Source organism: Schistocerca gregaria, chromosome 4 (assembly GCF_023897955.1).
Source record: "Schistocerca gregaria isolate iqSchGreg1 chromosome 4, iqSchGreg1.2, whole genome shotgun sequence".
In the NCBI taxonomy this organism is placed as follows: domain Eukaryota; kingdom Metazoa; phylum Arthropoda; class Insecta; order Orthoptera; family Acrididae; genus Schistocerca; species Schistocerca gregaria.
The window spans coordinates 742677743-742684230 of NC_064923.1; positions in this window are offsets into that span (position 1 = coordinate 742677743).

Below are 6488 nucleotides of genomic sequence, written 5' to 3' on the forward strand. Positions count from 1 at the left end.
CAGTAGCAAATCCAAACTGTAATTAATCAATATAAGAGACATAATGGTAATTAAAGTTCAGAATGATTTTCTTATGGAAAACTAAAGTTATTACTCTAAAAGATTGTCATTCAATATTGTATTTTATACCTTATTTGGCTGTAACATCAGTTTCTTTACTTTTTATAAATTTTAATTGTAACATCAAAATTGTACAAAATTAATAATGCTTTATTTTGGAAGTTATTGTTAAAATTCTATATAGAGCAGTGCAGTGAGTCTGCGAGTTAGTTATTGTTTTGTGAGTCAGTTTGAAATTACTTTTGGAAGTCAAAGAGATCAGTGAAGTCTGTCCGTGTTTTTATTTTCTTGACCAGTGTGCAGTTTAGATGTCAATTAATGTGAATAAATTTTGTGAACCATGAAAATTTCCCATTCATGCATCAGTGGACCAGGCAGAAGAAACTTAACTAACATACAACATGAATCATTACAATATTCTGCTTCTTCCCTCCTTGCTAGCAGCAGTTAACATTGAAGAGCTTCAAATGACAAACACTTAGCAGTTTTTGCCATTCTGCAGTATTTATTATGCTGCATTATTTACACCCCCCCTTTTTGTAAACTGGGCTGAAGTTGTGTGTGTTTTTCACTCTGCAGAGTATCATTATTTATGTCTCTTCTTTCATTTTTGTTCATGTTGTAAATGTCGCCAAACTGTGAAACTACTACTGTGTGTGTGTGTGTGTGTGTGTGTGTGTGTGTGTGTGTGTGTGTGTGTGTGTATGTATGTGTGTGTGTTTATATTTTGTATGTGTGTGTAAATTAGTGAAATTGTCTTGCATGTTAGGTAGAGATGTGAGAGGAGATGGGAAGTGGGCATGGGCCTAGATGGTGATTATAGGACAGAGTCTGGTAGGAGATGATAGTGGTAAATGGAGCCTGTGATTATGTGTGTATTTAATGTTATATTAAGTGGTCTGTCAGTTTAAATAGCGTTTTTGCCAAGTTGGTCTGATCATTTATGAGTTGTTTCTTTTCTGTTATGGTTTTTTGAATGAGGTAATTTTCTTGTAAGGTAAGGAGGTGTTTTTGTTATTGTTTAGCCTTATGATTTCCATGTCTGTGTCCCTGGTGGTAATATTATGTTGCTATGTTCTGCAAAGTTGAATGATTTGTCCTTTACTTCCACACTCTTATATGTTATTTGTATCTGGTGACAAATGTCATCTTCGTTTGACCTATGTATCTTTCATCACTTGTATTGCATTTTGTTTGGCATATTCCCGATTTATGATATAATCAGTTTTTCCCAATGTTTTTGAGTATTTTTGAATTGAGTTGTTAGTTTGGTGGGCTATTTTTATGCATTGTTTTTTGAAATTTTGGATATTCTCTGTGTGTGGGAGGAGGGGGGCTATTTTCATGCCTTGTTTTTTGAAAATATTGGATATTCTGAGTGTGCATTTGCATTTGCATCATCTTACACTTTCTGTTTCTATCACACTTTGTGTTGTTCCTGTCCTTGTATTTTGTGTGTTTTATGTGTGCGATTTTGTCCTTGTGTTGGTGACATCTGGGTGTTTGTTCTTTTCTGTTTTTTGATTTTCTTCTTCAGATTTGTTAAAAGTTCTCTCTTTATCCATTGTTTGTGGCTATTTGTATTATGGTATTCATTTCTTTTTGTAATTATCTGTATCTAATGGTACTGTGTTTAGTCTGTGGAGCATGCATCGAAGTGTTGCCTGGTTCTGAGAACTATGGTGTTGTGATGTCTCATTTACAGCTGTGTCTGTTGCTGTTAAGTTTTTGGCATATATGTACTATCCTCCAGGTGGTATATGCCACCACTGGATTGGTTGTTTTGAATATTTATGATGATGTTCAAGAAATTTAACCATCTACCTTTCTGCACTGCAAAATGTATACTATCATGAACAGAATTTATGTCTGTGTGTAACTGATCAATTTTATTCCTTGATTCATCTATCAGGCACAAGATGACATCCATATAACTAATCAGGTATAGGATGTTGTAACTATTTGGCTCTATTATAATTAAAGTTTTCAATACTTTTGCTCCCTTAAAGCTCAAGACTACTATTCTTCTCTACAATATGATTGATCTGTTACAACTTTCAAATCAGATTAAAACAAGTTGGAAAATAAATTCTTTCAATGTTTTATCAACATTTTGAACCCCACAATGAATGTCACATTAGTTTCTACTGTGTTTTCATTATTCCTAATAAAATGCATGTATAACATCTAAAATGTGTTCATTTCCTCCCACAACTACATAGCCAGAAAAAGAAAAAAAAAGTAGTACACCTGGAAAGAAGACATTGCTTTTGATCCAATGACAGCATATAACAGCTAGGGGATAGTAGATGTGTTGATACTGGTTTCACCATCATTCACCAAAAGATAGCGTAACAACATACATACCAGAGCACCATTTGTATCTATCCATTAATTGGGAATGTTCACAGCTGTACAGCTACCATAGCACAATGTGGGACTAGTGTGTGAAGCAAACAGGCAGACAGGCACTGAGATGCACTTGTGCTCCCTACAGCCAACTGAGAAAGTTTGAAAGGGCTCCATTAGTTACCTTCAGAATGGTGGGGCGGTCCTTTTGGAGAATTGCCACACACGTTGGATGTCCTGCGTCAGTTGTGTCACATGAAAATTCTTACACCCACACATGTGGATGTAGACACAGTGCTGACACAAATCAGAATCATTGTATTGCAAAGGCAGCAGTGGCGGATCATATAGCTACCAAAGCATAGATAAGAGGGTTTGTGAGCCCACACATGTCAAAATAAACTGTTGCGAGCCAGTTATTAGCAGTGGAACTATGGGCATGTATGCGTGTAGCCCATTTTTCACTCATGCCGCAGCATCAATGAACCAGGCTCAACTGGTGCCTTCAGAGGATCACTTGGAAGATGGAAAGGTGTGCTGTGGTCTTCAGCAATGAGATCAAATTCTGCCTGCACCCAAGTGATGGTCATTTGCAATATGACATATACCTGATGAGTGCTGTCTCATAGAGTGTGTTCATCCAAGACACACTGGCCCTTCCCCAGGCCTCATGACATGGGGTATGATAAGCAACAGCTCCCATTTAGCCTTTTCTGTTTCTGCAGGCCTCAGGAGGAACCGAGTCCTTCGGGCCCTATGCCAATTCGAGCCAAAGTCTTGGGAGGGGCACACACCACAGATGTGTACACAGAGGGGCCCGGAAAAGAGGTGGAAGAGGGAAAACCCCAAGCCTGGAGAGAAGCTCTTTGATGCTAACTGTGATCATACAATCCGACCGGGGCCAACATTCTGGGAGATGGACGACAGACTGAGAGAACAGGAGATGATAATTGTGATGCCCAGGCAAGCTATAAACATGTGTAGCATAAGCAACCAGTAAACATTGGCGCCGTAGCCGAAGTGGAGGGACACCTTCCTCTACGAGTATGCTGTTCACAGGGCTGGTCTGGAAAGCTCCAGTGGCAAGTTGGATCCTGCTGTGATGGATGGGGTCCAGCACCCGCAATGCAGAAGGGGATGCTGAACCATAAGTTATGCTTCCATAATCCAGACAGGACTGAATTAACGCCTGGTAGAACCGTAAGAGGGTGTGGCTCAAGTAATGTAGAGCATTAAAGTGCCACCAACACATCTGTTTAAGCTGCTGAATATGAGGGAGCCAAGTAAACTTGGCATCAAAAACCACATCCAAAAACCAATGTGTCTCCACCACAGCAAGAGGTTCACCATCAACATAAAGCTGTGGCTCAGGGTGAACTGTGCGTCGTCAACAAAAATGCATAATGCAGGTCTTTGCAGCCGAAAACTGGAAGCCATGCACTACAGCCCAAGACTGTGCCTTGTGGATAGTGCCCTGCAGCTGATGTTCAGTAGCTGCAATGCCAATGGAGCTATAGTAGAGGCAGAAGTCGTCAGGATACAAGGAAGCTAAGACAGACATTCCCACTGCCGAGCGAGCCCATTCATTGCAATTAAAAACAGGCAGACACTTAAGACAGATCCCTGTGGTACCCCATTCTCCTGAAGTCAGGGGAGAACTATGGGAGGCCGCAACTTGCACGCGGAAGGTGCGATGCAACAGAAAATTTCATGTGAAAATTGGCAGCCGACCTCGAAGACCCCAACCATGAAGTGCACAGAGGATGTGATGTCGCCATGTCCTATCATATGCCTTCCGCCTGTCAAAAAAGACAGTGACAGAGTGCTGACGGTGGGAAAAGGCTGTACAGATGGCTGACGCCAGGAGCACCAGATTACCAGCAGCAGAGCGGACCTTACGGAACCCACCCTGAGACAGAGCCAGAAGGCCCCGAGACTCAAGTACCCAACTCAACCGCCGGCTCACCATGCGTTCAAGCAACTTGCAAACAACATTGGTGAGACTAATGGGCGGTAGCTGTCCACCTCCAATGCTTTCCTGCCATTGCAGTGGGAACTCACCCTTGACTCAGATACGCTTGTAAAGATCTAGGAGGCGTCGCTGGCAGTTCAGTGAGAGGTGTTTGAGCATCTGACAGTAGATGTGATCTGGCCTGGGATCCGTATCAGGGCAAGTGGCTAGGGCACTCTGGAATTCCCACTCACTGAACAGAACATTGTAGGATTCATGGTGTGAAATGAAAGGCTCCAATGTTCCATCTGCTCTTTAATGGAGCGGAAGGCCTGTGGGTAATTCGCAGAAGCAGAACTCTGAGCAAAATGCTCTGCTAAGTGGTTGGCAATTGTGTCGGGGTCAGTACAAACTGCTCCATTCAGTGAAAGTGCAGGGACACTGAATGGGGTTAGACAGCCATAGAGGCACCTAATCTTGGCCCAAAACTGCGATGGAGAGGTATGGAGGGCAATGGTGGAGACATACTGTTCCCAGCACTCCTGCTTGTGTTGGTGAATGATGCAGTGGGCCCGTGCACAGAGCCGTTTAAAGGTGATGAGGTGTTCTAATGAGGGACGCCACTTGTGCTGCTGGAGCACCCGCCTGCGATCTTTAGTCGCCTCAGTGATCACGGGTGACCATCAAGGCACAATCCTCCACTGAGGGGACCCAGAAGATCAGGGAATGGCAAATTCTGCTGCAGTAATGATGCCGGTGGTGACTGAGTGAACCACCGTATCAATGGCGTCATTGGATAGAGGCTCAATAGTGGCAATGGAGGAGAACAAGTCCCAGTCACACTTATTCATAGCCCATAGGCAGGTGCACCCAGAAGAGGGATTCTGTGGCAGTGACAGAAAGATCAGAAAGTGGTCACTACCACACAAGTCGTTGTGCACACTCCATTGGACAGATGGTGAGAGGCTAGGGCTGCAGATCGAAAGGTCAATGGCGCAGTACGTGCCATGTGGCACACTGAAATGTGTTAAGGCACCATCATTTAAGAGGGAAAGGTCAAGCTGTGTCAATACATGCTCAACAGTGGTGCCTCGGTCTGTTGCCACTGATACACCCCACAGAGGGTTATGGGCGTAGAAGTCACACAGTAACAGAAAATGTAGTGGCAATTGGGCTATCAGCGCAGCTAGGACACGCTGCGGGACATTACCATCAGGTGAAAGATACAGACTGCAGACAGTAAGAGCCTGAGGTGTCCACACTTGAACAGCAACAGCTTCTAAAGTTGTTTGGAGAGGGACAGAGTCGCTGTGAATGGAGTGAAGGATGTAGATGCAGATGCCATCCGAGACCCTTTCGTAAGCTGCCCGGTTCCTATAATAACCCCGATAGCCATGGAGGGCGGGGGTTCACATCGCTGGAAGAGTGATGCAGAGGAAAGGGTGAAGGCTGAGAAGTTGTCGGAGCTCAGCAAGATGGTGGAAAAAACCTCTGCAGTTCCACTGAAGGATGACATTATCCATGGCTGAGAAAGGTGTGAAGGGTACTAGGAAGGCACATTACGCCTCCTGGTCACCTGCCGCCACTGATTGAGTACCTGTGCAACTGCTATTCATTATGTCTGAGGGACCGGCGAGATACAGGTCCACAGCAGACGCCAGAATCTCCATCTCATCCTCAGATGCAGAGCTTGAAGGTTGCAGTGGGGTGGGTGCCACTGCAAGTTCCTTGGTCTTAGAGGTCTTCTTCTTGGGTTTCCCATGCTGCTCCTTGGGTTTCACTGGCTGGGAGGGCCTCACCAATTCAGTCTCTGGGATGGAGGAGTATCACAAAGCCTTACGACCATCTGGTTGTGGGCAGTTATGCCACTGTCTGGCGTCAGCCTTTCCGCTTGTGGATACCTGGGAAGGGAGGAGGGACCCAAGGGACCCCTTGCAAGCGAGAGAAGCTGAAGAATTTGGACGCTTCTCCAGCTTAGGAGTGGTGACAGACGTCCCTGATGGGTGGGGGTGGGGGGTGGGGGGTGTTGCTCCCGAGGTAGATGGCCCAGGAGCAACAGGGAGGATAGTGCCCCTTACAGGCAAGGGGGCATATGGTGTACAGTTCGGCGATCACAGCAGAAGTTGCG